Here is a 13069-nt window from a genome sequence, read left to right as displayed (position 1 = left end):
ATTTCTTCAAATTGACTTGCTTTTACCACTTAATGTGTTGCAAACAGTATCATTACTATAATAATAATACTCCTAATGGACATGGGCCTCATCTATTTTTGTGATGTCCATTAAAATAACTCCCTAAGCATTATGCTTTCTTAAAAGGGTCTTTCTCAAAAGATACCAGGCAGAACTTCACTGAGATGACGTCCTCATGACTCACAGGACAGCTTCCCCCAAACGGCCCTGCTCCCCTCTCCCTGGGCAGCAGAGCTCCCCCTTTCCTGACCCTTTCCGGAACAGCTCCCATCGGGCCGACAGAGATGGCTCCATCAAGCTGTCTCCCGCCTCGCACCGGCTGTGATTGCGGCGTCGGGGGAAAGGTACAAAGCCTCCCGGGGCCCATTACCCCCAATGTTCTCCTGCCGTAATTGCCAGCTGCCGTTCATTTCCCCAAACCATCGCCCCTGGCTGCCTGAGTGACAGCCGAAAAGCAAGGGTTAGGCAGGGCGTTTTGTTTCCCTACAAATTGTATCCCTGTGGAGGAAGACGTGATGTGGCTCTTGAGCACTTGGCTATCAGACTTTTAATCACAGTGTAAAAATGAAATCACTTCCAGCACCTGAAGGGATTTTGCTGGCGTCACCCACTGTTTCTGTAGATTAATATTTTAGAGCAGAAAGAAAAAGCCATACATTTCAACTGTAACAAGAAAAACTGGTTTCTCCCCCCACCCCCCAACACTTCCAAAAGTTTCTTACGTAAGGCCTTTTTTTTCGTTTTTATTTTTTTAAAGGGAAGAGTTCACTGGTCCAGATGGGGAACAAAATGGCAGGGTTAAGACCCCACCACACCCCACCACTTGGAAAACTGGCTAATCAGTGTCTTTTGGATGTATTTACAAAAACAATGTTTAAACATTTCGATAAACAGATTAAAACACAGATTTGTATATTAGCCTCTGCCAGCTGCCTTTCCAAGCCGAGAATCCTTTCATCCTTATGAGACCAAATGATGATTGTTCCTCGAATCCAAGGCCTGGCCTGAGAGATCCTGGACCTTCCTGGAGATTTGGTTTTCTCTTCCTCTTGGTGGCCTCTGATCTATTTCTGACTGTCCTATCCTCTGGGTGTGTTTTTACTGTAAGTTCCCCCGAAGCCTTTTTGGAAGGAAGTAGAGCTCGAGTTGTAAGCCACCCAATTTCCCTCCAAAGCCAGAGTCCAGAGTCCCATCCACATCCAGAGGGAAGGGGTGGCGTGACCTCAATGTCATGCTTCCAGCAGCACAAAGACCTCCAGCTCCCAGCAGGAGGACTTGCATTTAAGTGCTGGCAATTTCAGGAGCTTTGGCTGAGCACCAGGGAAAACATACACCTCATCCACACCTTCCTCGGACTGCCCATCATTTCCTACCCCCAGGAGAGCTTTTTTAGCACATCTCTCAAGACCAGGCTCTGAAGATGAAGTCTCCCAATGTGAGAGAATTCGCCCCCTCACTCAGTGTCCCCAGCCCACCGCTTAGCATGCCCAGTGGATGAGGGCTCCCGGAATTGAGAGATAAAGCTACTTCAAGGATCATGTAACCCAGCAATGTCCAAGTGCAGGTGCACCAGTCCCCTCCCCTCCTGGCACCCATGGCTACTTGGTCATGGCACTCTTCCCCACAGAGCTACGCATCAGAAGCCTCTTTATCTGGACCTCTACAAAACCATCTACCATGAAATCTGTACTAAAACCAATCGACCACGTCCTCATTGTAAAGGTCACAGAAGGGGGACCAGAACCCACCTCTCACCAGAGCCCACGCCATTCCCTGCAACACCAAACTCTGGCTGCCACTATTTTTGTCGTGGTGTTACCTGCACATATGTGCAGATGCAGACACATGTCCAGGTACGTGTGCCCAGCCTTGTTTGTTTTCCTGACCTGCCTGTTCTGGCTTTGTCCAATCTGTCCTTTCACTTCCCACTGCCTTGAGAGGATCACAATAACTGGGGAGAAGATAAGGGCAAAGTCCAAATAGGTAGATACTAACACCCAAAAAAGCAATGAAAGAAAGAAGACATTACCCCTCCCAGGTGTCTGGGACTTTGCATTCAACAGGTATATATTCACCAAATACTGCTTGAGTACCAACCAGTTTCCAAACTCTAGGTCAAAGGATCAGGGGAGAGTAAGACAGATAAAGTCCTTGCCTTCATGAGGCTGACATTCTAGTGAGAGACATCATCATAACTACAAAAACACATCAATGAGTGGAGTAATCTCAGACAGAAATGAGTGTGATGAAGGCAGAAAACTGGAGTGGTTTGATGAGGGATGAGGGAAAGGGAAGAAGGAGCATGCCTGGGAAGAGACCTGAAATAGAAAAAAGATTCACCCATGAGGAAACATGAGGGCACTATGTGCAAATGCCCTGAGGCAAGCACTCCTGTGGCAGGTTAAGACGAGCAGAAGGCTAAGGGCATTCTGGGTAAAAGCAAAGAGGAGAGAGCTGGAAGACAGGACAGAGGGCAGGCAGACGAAAGATGGTGCAGAGCTTTTTAGGCCACAGGAGAAATGTTATTCTAAGAAGCATCAGACAATGTGTGGAGGTGAGGAGAGCAATTGAGAGAAACAACAGGGTCAGAACAAAAGAAGGAACTTTTCAGAGTCTACATGAGAGAAAGTGAATGTAAGGAGAAAGAACAAATTTGCAAGGGCTGCTGTGGATCATGCTTCTACCTCCCAGGGCTGAAAAAATCCAAGCAAAAAAGCATGCATTATCAAATCGCTTATTGTTTTCTGCCCTGGATCTGGTGCTCATAAAGCTGCTCTGAGACCACATAGGTGCCCATTCTAAAGGGGTTAGCCAAGCCTCCTGTGGGATTTACCAACAGGTGTGACTATGCGCGTGTGCATCTTTGGAGAAGTCCCCACTCTGGATGCATGTTTCCCTGTCCCTGCGTGGGAAGAATGGGCCCGGGCTGTTTAAATGTTCCTTCCTCTCTCAGGCATGACCCAACTGGCTTTGGCTGAGGGGACCTCCCCCACTTCCAGGGTCCCATGGCAGCAGGCATATCCTTCCTCACGCACTCAGCGCCGTGTGCCGTACTGATCAGTTTACACATCACTTTCTCTCACTAAACGAGGCACTCCTTGACAAAAGTTTAACTTTCTTAGCCTAGCCCCAAGTAGCTGCTTGGTGAGCAACTGCTGAGAACAGGGGAAAGCCAATGCTGCCCGGGGCTTTTTCAAAGGAGTTCGCTGCAGCACGAAGCGGCAGGGCAGGACGTCCCTCTCTGAGGCTGTGCTGGCCCAGGCATCTTCCCACAGAGTCCCTGTCCCTCAGCAGGGACACCCCACCTTTGACCTGCCCTTCACAGGGTGCGCTGGTGGACCCTCGGGACCATCAAACATGTCCATCCAGCCTCCCAATCAGGTCTTGGCAACTGGGAGACCCAAGCTGTCTGGGTAGCGTCCAGCACAATTAAGCTCTTCACCTTGTGGGCCCCTCTCAGTGAAGCAATCTGCTCCTTCTGCCAAGCCTTCTGCTCCCCAGGAAGTCCAGCCCGTGCAGATGTGCCTGGCCTAGTGAAGAGAGCCAAACAGAAATCAGCCCTGACCTCCTCCAAAGTCAGCCAATGGGTCTGGAGCATGCTTAATATCTTGTAGACTCCTTCCTGTTCTCCTTGGGTCCAGTTGCACAGAATTTGGCTCAGAGGGGAAGAACTCGGAGTGTGGGGGCTAGCAGCCAAAGCACGTGTTCTCCTAGGGAAGGTGGTGGGGAGACCAAGGGAGGGGTGAACTCAGGAACAGGATCTGCATGACACGCTGCTCCAGGTGCTAAGCTGTGAGCCACTCAGCAGGTTGGGGATGACACTGGTGGCCAAGCAGGATTTTGGTCAGACTGTCTGGCCACAATCGGTGAAAGCTATTCCCTACCTTCATCCTGGCCCCTCACAGATCCACTCCCCACACCACAGCCAGAGGGACGGTTCCCAAAAACACAATTACGTCCACCACCTCATGCTGGTGACAACCCCTTGGTGCCCATCGCTCTTGGAGCTCAGCGATCTGCTCTGTCTGCATTATCCACGAGCACCAGCCTCTGCCACCTCCCTAGTTCCTCCCCAAACCTCTCATCGTATTTCTGCATCCCAGCCACACTGGCCATGTAGCTCCTCATGCTCCAGCCTATGTCACTGCCCCCACTAACCCTTCAGCTCTCAGCCAGTTCCCAGCTCCTGAGGGGGAGCCTGCTGCGATGCCCACTCCCTGACCAAGCCAGACCCCCACACTTACCACAGTTCTCACGAAACGTTACATGTGTCAGGACTTGCTAAATGACACAAACCCCACAGGCCAGGGACCCTTCTGCTTTGTCACCAGCTCCAAGTGACAACCAACTCCGTTGCCCTGCATGAGTGAGTAAGTGGACGAATCGTCCACCCAAACTGGACAGCTCAGACCATCCCCCCAACCCCCGCACTCCTGCTTATGCTACTCCCTCAGCCTGGACCTCCCACAGCTTACTGTTCATCAAGACAGATCCAAATGCTGCCTCCCCAACAATGGCCTTGGGGTCCCCCCAGCTGGAAGCAGTCCCCTCAGCAGCACATTTTCTGCGGCACTTTGGGGTATATCTTTACCCACCTCCCACTGTAGTGAATTTAGCTTGGTTTCCTGAGTTCTAGGACCTTCAAAGGTGAGAGCCACACATTTCATATTGCTGTGCCCCTTGTGGCACCTGGGGTAGCACTGGCAATGACTCATAACAGAAGAAACTTATTGGATGATAGGCCAGCCACGCCTCCGATCTGTGGCGTGAGGTAGGCAGCCATCATGCACACGATTTCACAGAAGAGGAAAAGGATGCTCACACAGGTGAGGCAGCTTTACCGAAACACTCAGCCAGGCGTCAGCAGAGACACCCTTTAGACTCAGGCTACCAGCCCCACCAGCATGCGTAGCCCTGAAAACAAGCTCCCTCGCTCAGCCTGAATGCCCTCGCTCAACAAGAGACGGGCAAGAGGCAACCCACTCCTGATCAATGTCCCCTGTGCTCAGAGCCCGTCTTGGAGAACGTCTCCCAGCATGAGGGTTTCAGCTAGCACCAACGTCCGAGGCCAGCCCTACTGACACTGACAGCACCAATCCCAAACCATCTCAGTTCTACTGGTGCAAATCTCCATCAAGAACTTTTCAAGACAGTGCTCCCTCTTCAAAGAGCCCATGCCCAGGATCGAGGTGTGGATTCTGTCTTGTATTCAGCGGGCAGTGATTCACCCGCCGGGCAGCAGAGTGAGGGAGCTGGTGGCACCTGGGGGTGAGCTCGGCTGGGTGTCTCGCTGGTCGGGGGCAATTTATTTTACCTCCCAAAGCCTCTGTGTATCCATCTGTCTGTCAAGCAGGGACAATCACCACACAGGCACTTCGGGAAAACGAGGTACAAGGTGCTCACCAGAGGACAGGTAGACCTCCAACCCTCAGCAAACATCAACAGTAACATCGCTGTTAAGACTGTTCTCATCAGTCATCTCCGGGGCTGGCCATCTCAGCAGGAGGACGCCCAGGGAAAGGAGCTGACTCCTGCCTCAGGAGAGGTCATCCCAGGAGACAGGAGCCATGCGGCTTGCCGGGCGTGCACAGCTCGAGGTGGCAAGTCACGCACATGTCAACATGCTCCCCCAGCCTCACGCGTCCACCTCCACGCCAGCCCCCTCGCATCCTCAGCTGTGCCGAGAGAGCACGTGTGTGCACTCACTCACGCACACACACGCCTCCTGCTCCAGCCCACGTGCACCCGGGAATGTGGACCTTGCCGGGGACCCAGCAGGGCTCAGCCGGGTACACCTACCCTACCGGAAAGCCAGGGCAGCAGGGGCTGTGCTCACGGGGGTCCCATCAGGTAGGTGAGCCTGTGAGGGGGCCAAGTGTATTTGCATATAATTTGCATGTGTTGACACAGCCTTCCCATCTCTGCACAGAGCACTTCCAAGCTAACCTGTTATTACTGCTCCTCTGAAGCCCGGTTTTTCTCAGCATTCGTGCTGCTAACCACCCACTGCCAGAAAGTACTATACAGTGAGACAGGCCAAGAGCTGACTGTGAGTGCCGGGCAAGTCACGGCAGCCACCCCGGGCCTCAGTTTCTCCCCTGAACGACAAATAACAGCCTACACCTCCACCGGGCAGACCCAAGGAGATCTTCCTGCACAGAAAATGTTGGGCTGTGCCTGCAGCCAAGCACCTGCCAGAGCGCAGCAGGCTGCCTTACTGGTCTTGAGGGCCAGAAAGCAAGTCTGGGTGCGTAAGTTGGCCCAACACTCTGCCCAGATGCAGTTTCTGAGCCTCGAAGGGTGGGTTCCCTGTGCTATGGTTACTGATTGTAGCAAATACATAAAAATGAAGGATACCTAGTTAAATCTGACTGTTAGTATAAAGCACGTCCTGTGCAAATTTGGGACACATACCAAAAACGTATCTGTTGCATTCCTGGAATTTTCATTTTAACTGGGGGTCCTGTATTTTATCTGACAACGCTACCTGGGACTCAAGGCTCACTGCCTTTCCTTGTTACTAATAGTCTGTTTTCTCACCGCTTTCACTTATACGCAAAGAACACGGACTTTGTTTCCTAAGTCCAGCTTCCGATGTCGGACGGGGAGAGCAGAGGTTACATGGGAAGTGAACTGAGAACTGCTGAGGGGAGAGGGTAAAGAGGGAGGGGAGGGACATGTGTTTCCTAATTTAGTTAAAAATCTAAAATCTGTTCCTCTTTGGTCTCTGTGAGGAGCCCGGTGGTTATCACTGTGAACGTGAGGCCACGTTTCCTGTGGCGAAGGGTACGTGTGTTTGCATCAACAGGGCCCGTTTCTAGGGCTCCTCTCAGGATATGAGGCCCATGGCAGGTCGCAGAGGAAGAGGGAGGGCCTATGGGCAGGGGCTGCTTGGGAGGGAGGCTCTGGCTCTGGGGGCTCCCTGGAGAGCCCCCACCCGCCATGGGACAAAAGCCTTCTCCCCCTAGCCCTTTGCCCAGCTTCCTCATTACACACCAGTGGACTGGGACCCTTTGCAGAGCACAGAGGTGATCACGTGTCCGATTCCTAATTTCTGCTCGGGGGTTGGCCTTAGCAGGAAGGGACAGGGCTCAGGGAGTCCCACCTTTCACTGGGAGTTGTCATCAAATGCAGAAGACTCGGGCATGAAATGTGCATGGAGAGCATCTGCTCTGTCCTCAGGGCATCACAGTCTGACCCTCCAATGGGCTAAGCTCGAGCTTTTCCAGCAGGGGCATCTGTTTTTCTAGAACGGGCAGAGCGCCACAGAAGTACCACCTAGTGACACTACCAGTAAGCATGTGCTGCCTCTGGGGCTGGCGATTTTCTTTCAAAACTTTTTTTTTTTAGAGGAAAGTGTTATTTTATAGTAAGATCAATTGATATACTATGGAGTGCCATGCAAATTTTTCGTATTTTTAGATAAAACGCTAAAAATAAAATGTAAAACTTTCGGCTTCCTCCTTCTTCAAGCAGGGATGGAGAGCATGCCAACCTCACAGGCACAGGGCCACTGCAAGGACTGAATAAAGAAATGCAGGTAAAGCCTTTCCCTGGCACAGCACCAGGCAAGAGTAGGCCCTTCTCTAACTGGGACTCTGATTACCGCTGAGACAGGACTCAACGATTAAGATCTCTTCATCTGATCGTGTATGTGAGACCTCCCTGTGCATAAAGGAATCATGAAGGAATCAAAGAACTCTATAGGCTTTAGGCACAAGAGGAAGATTTCGTTTGATTTTCTCATGGCAGCCTCTGGTCAGGTCTCAAACAGGGCAAAAGTCTGAAAGCCACCTGCCTTGTCCGACATGCTAAGACGGGCACTAATCTTGTACATCTGCGGCCACAGACATGGCTGGCCTAAAAGGGGCCAGAGATCCTTATTACCAGTAGAGAGACCATTCACTGGCTCCCCCTTCATGACCTCTCGCCACGGCTGAAGGCAGGTGTTCCCAGCCCAAGACAATCCAACTGTGCCTGCTGAAGGTGACAGGCCAAAGGTGCCTGGGTGAAGGACGTGGTCAGAAGTGTTCAAGGAGCATGGTGTGGTCAAGAGGGCAGACACACATAACTGAGACTGGCAGGCTCAGGACCCTTGAATCAGCTCTCTGGGTGGATGGAATGGGTAGGGCCTCACGGCATGACACCCAAGGTCAGTGCCCTGCTTACTCATACCCTCTGACCCTTTTTCTCAAGAAGTTCTGAAACTCAGTGGTGGCACTGCTTCTTCAGGACTGAAAACAGATTTGGCCAATGCTCATCTACATTCTGTTTCCCCACTCAACAGAGAGGCCAGCCATGTGCCCTGGGAACTCTCCCAGACTACTCTGAAGTGATTGTCCATGCTCCTGTCTTGGAAGGGCCAGCCAGAAGTGATTTGTAAACTAAAGGAAGACTATACATAGGCCTTGACAAACGGCACTGAACAATTAGCAGTGACTCAATCTGACTCCAGGACAGCAAGAGAATATTCTGAATAATGCACGAGAGTAGAAGGCATGTCTCTTCTCATTAGGGGCCAAGACGTATTCACGCTTTCTTACTGACCTAATAATTGTTGCAAATGTACAGAAACAGTTGTCCCAACAGCTCGACTACCTTTTGGCCTTCCACTTCTCCTTCCTGCCTCTTGCTCAAGCTGGCAGCTATCCTTCTATCACCTCGGAAAGCTAGGTGCCACGCTCATGGTAACTCCTACATTTAAACTGCTCTTCAGATTTACAGCCTCAGCTCTGAAACATGAACAGGCTTTTTCAGGGTAATGAGCCTCACGCACTGTTTCAGCCAACATGCGATCAACCTAGCCCCATAATTAGTTCCTGCTAAAATATTACACTTTGTCTAAACTACATAGGAAGATGTTCCTCGGTTATGAAATCTACTTTGTCAAAATCAGTCTCGTTTGGAGATCAGGGGGGCCTCGCTCTTCTTCTTTGTGGTGGTAGAGTTGCCCCCAAAGCCATTTTTGTTTATCCAAGCCATGATCCAACATCTTTTTTTTTTTTTCCCAATTTCAGCTTGTGCAGCCTTTCCTTTTTGAAAAACAAAGCATAGCAATCACAATTCTCCCTTGGCCAGTGGCCAGACATCCAAAGCCTGGAGCCAGGAGATTAACGGATACACCCAGAGAGGGCAAGGTCAGAGAGCAGAACATTCTGGACACGTGTGTGTCAGAGACAGACTCATAGGACCAGAGAGCGGCTCTACATGAGGGTCGGCCCCTCCCAGTTTGAATGACATGCTAAGGCCCTTCCAAACCAGTGGATGAAACATGCCTGTGACACTAATTAATGCCAGGCAAAATGTAACAGCAGATCTTGGAAACTAAAAATAGACCTATTCCAACTGATTCATCCCCTGACTGCACAGAATTCGGAGGTTTTGTATCTGTTTCTCTTCTGTATGTACATTAGATTATGGCCTCTTTTCTCTCCCTCCATCTTTGTTGTTCTTCTTTTATGTCTCTCCTTCTTGTTGAGAGGTTTAAACCTTCCAGAAGAGATGTCCCCACTTGGCTACCCTCCGACCCACAAACATGCTTAATAAGCAAGGAAATCATTTCTTTTCCTGGCTCACATGGTTGGGAGCTATGTAATTTGTACTTAATATTTTCCATGCGGATGTTTCTGCCTGTTGCATCGCACACAGAACTCTATAGCTTTGTTTCCGATTACGGTCCCTTCTATTTTAAACTTTGTTGATTTCTACTGGGAAGGAAGCCTATTTCATACAGATTAGCTGGACAGCTGGGTCTGATTGCTTCTGATGACTGGGCTTGGGGCCACCGGGGAAACAGGTTTCCCAAAGCCCCTTGGATGGAGCCCCATTCCATACAGCCCGAAAAGAATGGGTCAGTGCTCACTTCAGGGAGGAAGGGTCAGCAGCCTTGGGTGGAAATCAACAGGTCAAGCCAAAGGCAGGATCAGACCTTATTCCACATCTCAGGCTTAGGAGGCTATGCTGGAAGGTGGAGGAGGGGCGATCAGAAGCCCCCTGATTCAAAAGCTCTCACAGGGACCTGAGTGGGGGCTTGTGTCAGAGATAACTACGTGTGCTTGGAAGGAAGCATCCATCATGCTTGCCTGATATAATCACTCGGGAGGCAACACACAAGGCTCAATGATTAAGGTCCCTTCATCTGGCCTTGCATCCCAGACCTCCAGGTGCATAAAGAAATCACAAAGACCTCTCTCACCTTCATGTGCTCAGTCCACAGGCAGGTGGGGGCTGCCGCGCTCTCCCGAAAACCGGTGGCTCCGATGAGGCAGGAGTATTCTCCCTGCTCGTCCCATCTCTGCCTTTGCTTCTCTTTATGCCTTCTCTAGAGAAAACCGAGTGCTGGAAATTTAAAAAAAAAAAAAAAAAAATTTGTGTGTGTGGAGGGTGGTGGGTGTCGGGGGTGCCGGGGCGGTGTGGGGTGGCAGAGGGACACGGGGGGGGGGCGGGTAGGTGTGCAGCCTGCCCTGGCGTGGGTTCGGGTTTAATGGCCGACGCTGGTGAGATGGTTTGCCTGCTGAAGCTCAGTGCCACTGCAGCTCTGTGTGTGGGCGGCGGCAGCTACACGGCTGGGTTTCAAACCATTACACTGAACATTTGCAAACAGATAAAAAAACAAAACCATCCGGTACAAATGGAAACTTCTGTTTTCCCTTCTCTTCCTGTGTTCTGTCCCCCCTCACCTCTCCTCTCGGGTGCTGGAGGAGGCGGACGAAGGTGGGCACACGCTGGGCTCCCCTGGCCCCGTCTCTCGCAGCCACACCACCCACTCCCGTGGCCACCCACATGCACGGGTGCGTCTGACCACTGAGACCCCACAGCTCTAGAGACGCCCAGACACGCGAGGAAGACTCTCTTCTCCAGGGTCTCGCTCGGAATCCAGCCCCCGGGAGCCATCAAACCCACGGGGTTGGGGGCTTCCATATCTGGCCACCTCCCAACCCTCCTAGTCTCAAAGCTACCTGGGAACTGGCCGACGCAGGGGGACGAGACGCACTCTCCCAGCTGGCTGACCCTCTCCTCACGGAAGATCCTGTGGACGGCGACACGAGAGAGTCGCTGAAAAGAAAGACGGTCCCACGGTCAAGTTACTCTGGTAACCGTTGTATCCAGTATCGCTCTCAGAGACTCGCAGAGAGCACGTTAGCGGGTAAAGGCTCTGAGAAGTCCTGCGATTAAGAATCCCGTTTCTCTCATTTAACCCAGCATTTCCACAGCACGCAAGACCTCAGTCCACAGAGCGCCGTGGGCCTGAACAGCGTCGCCATCCATCACACCACGCAGGCGCACGCAGGCCACGCAGGTGCGCACGCACGCCGCGCACGCACGCCGCGCGCACGCACTCGTGTCCACCCCGTCCCGCCAAGGAAACTTGCCGGGAGTTGGCTACTGTAGTCGAGCACAGGAGGAAGTTGGCGGAGCGAGGTGCTGAGGGCGGCCGTGGCGGTGAGGACGCAGCAGCCAGGCACTCACACGACTGCCCCACGCGGTGAGTGGTGAGCCTGAGGCTGCGGTTCCGGTTCCGGCGGGACAGGGAACACGAGCGGTGCCGACGGCTCCCCGGGGCTGCGGACGCCCAGCGTGATGGGTCCCCTCCTGGCTCCTCCCTCCCAGAGGCGCAGCCTGTGGCCGCACCCACGCGAGATCACCGGGCGCGGTGGGGCACCGGGCGCGGAGCGGCCTGAGAGCCCCCCGCCCGCCGACCTCTGCTGGGCGGTGCAGAAAGCAGGTGGGCCGTCCGCTCCTCGAGAGCATGACGCTTAGGAGGCAGAAGAACATAGCCTGAAACGCGTCAACTCCAGGAGATAAATTTGCCAAAGGGAGCCTTTCATATTGGAAATGGCCTGTGGGACAGGCAGGGGCGTGGAGGAAGGGACAGGAGAGGAAAAGATGGGGCACTCTGCTGGACTGGGGGCTGCTGTGGCCCATCAGTGCCGGGGGATGCCAGCCCCACGGTCCCCATCGTTGGGCGTTGGGCAAGGCCTTGGAGCCCTAGCCTCATATAAAAACTGTTTTAAACCAAGGGTGGTTTTGACCCCCGGGGGACATTTGGCAATGTCTGGGGACGTTTTTGGTTGTCAAAACGAGGGGCGAGTGCTCCTGGCATCCAGTAGGTAGCATCCAGGGATGCTGCTAAACATCCAGAGATGCACAGGGAGGTCTCCAAAAGAGAATGATCAAGCCCCAATGCCAACCGTGTGGCAGAAACTGAGAACCCAGTCCAGGTGTCCAGTCCCCCTTGATGGGGCTCAAATGAGACACCACATGGGATTCTGACTAAACCAGAAGGCAATTACAGTATGTTTGATAAGAAGGAGACTTCCATATCATGTAGATGGCATTTAATTTCTTATTGAGAAACAAGATGGAAACAGATGGAAAGTAGAGTAAAAGCTCTCTGCTTCAGACCAAGATGAGAGAAAGCCTGCCTGCCTGCCTTATAAACACTCCAAATTACACGATTTAAAAAAAAAAAAAATAAGAAATGCCTCCTCTTGCTTAAGTACATCAGAGAACTTGAACTCTGTGTGAACAAAGTGAAATGAGTGTAGAAAGCCTTTAAAAAGCTTGCAAGCACTTCGAAGGATAATCATTGGTAATTAGAGCATTTTATAGAATCCATTAAAGGGGCTTTAAACAAAGCTGAAATTATTTGTTGACCTTTCCTCTGAAGGAGGGTAACGGTCATGCTGACAACACTAATGTGTCCAGCCTGGTTGGAGGTTTTCTTTTAAAGAAATCTTCAGCCAAGCCTACAGTACAGTTCTCAGTACATGGCAGATTATTAGAGATCAACAAAAAGAGAAAGTGAAATTAAAGTTCAGAGTCCTGTTCCAGCTGACTTCCCAGCCTCAAAAAGAAAAGCTGATCATGCCTCACTCTGCGCCCCCATTCAGTGGGACCCTGAGGCAGGACTCAGAGCCCAGGCCCTGGAAATAATTTTCTCTTGGCCAGTAGTGAAGTCCCAGGTGGGTGTGAACTCAGGAGAGGCAGGTAGCGCCAGACCTGCTGTGATGGGAGTGAAGGAAGACAGGGTGTGTGCAAGGCTATC

The 13069-nt window shown here is 51.9% G+C and overlaps 1 protein-coding gene across 5 annotated transcripts in view; it reads right to left on the bottom strand.

Annotated features, from left to right (window-relative positions):
* ZNF831 (zinc finger protein 831) overlaps window positions 1-11278 on the bottom strand; it is a 107278-nt gene extending 96000 nt beyond the window's left edge. For all 5 annotated transcript variants that reach the window (XR_003524905.2, XR_003524906.2, XM_027624072.2 and 2 more), the window contains exons 1-2: window positions 10980-11278; window positions 10217-10359 (exon numbers count right to left, since the gene is read on the bottom strand). The gene's annotated coding sequence lies outside the window, so the exon portion shown is untranslated. The remainder of the gene's footprint in view (window positions 1-10216; window positions 10360-10979) is intronic.
* Window positions 11279-13069: the final 1791 nt, after the last annotated feature.

This window comes from Zalophus californianus, chromosome 8 (genome assembly GCF_009762305.2).
Source record: "Zalophus californianus isolate mZalCal1 chromosome 8, mZalCal1.pri.v2, whole genome shotgun sequence".
Classification (NCBI taxonomy): Eukaryota; Metazoa; Chordata; class Mammalia; order Carnivora; family Otariidae; genus Zalophus; species Zalophus californianus.
Note: the sequence above shows the minus strand (reverse complement) of the source record. Positions and strands in the feature narration are given on the sequence as shown.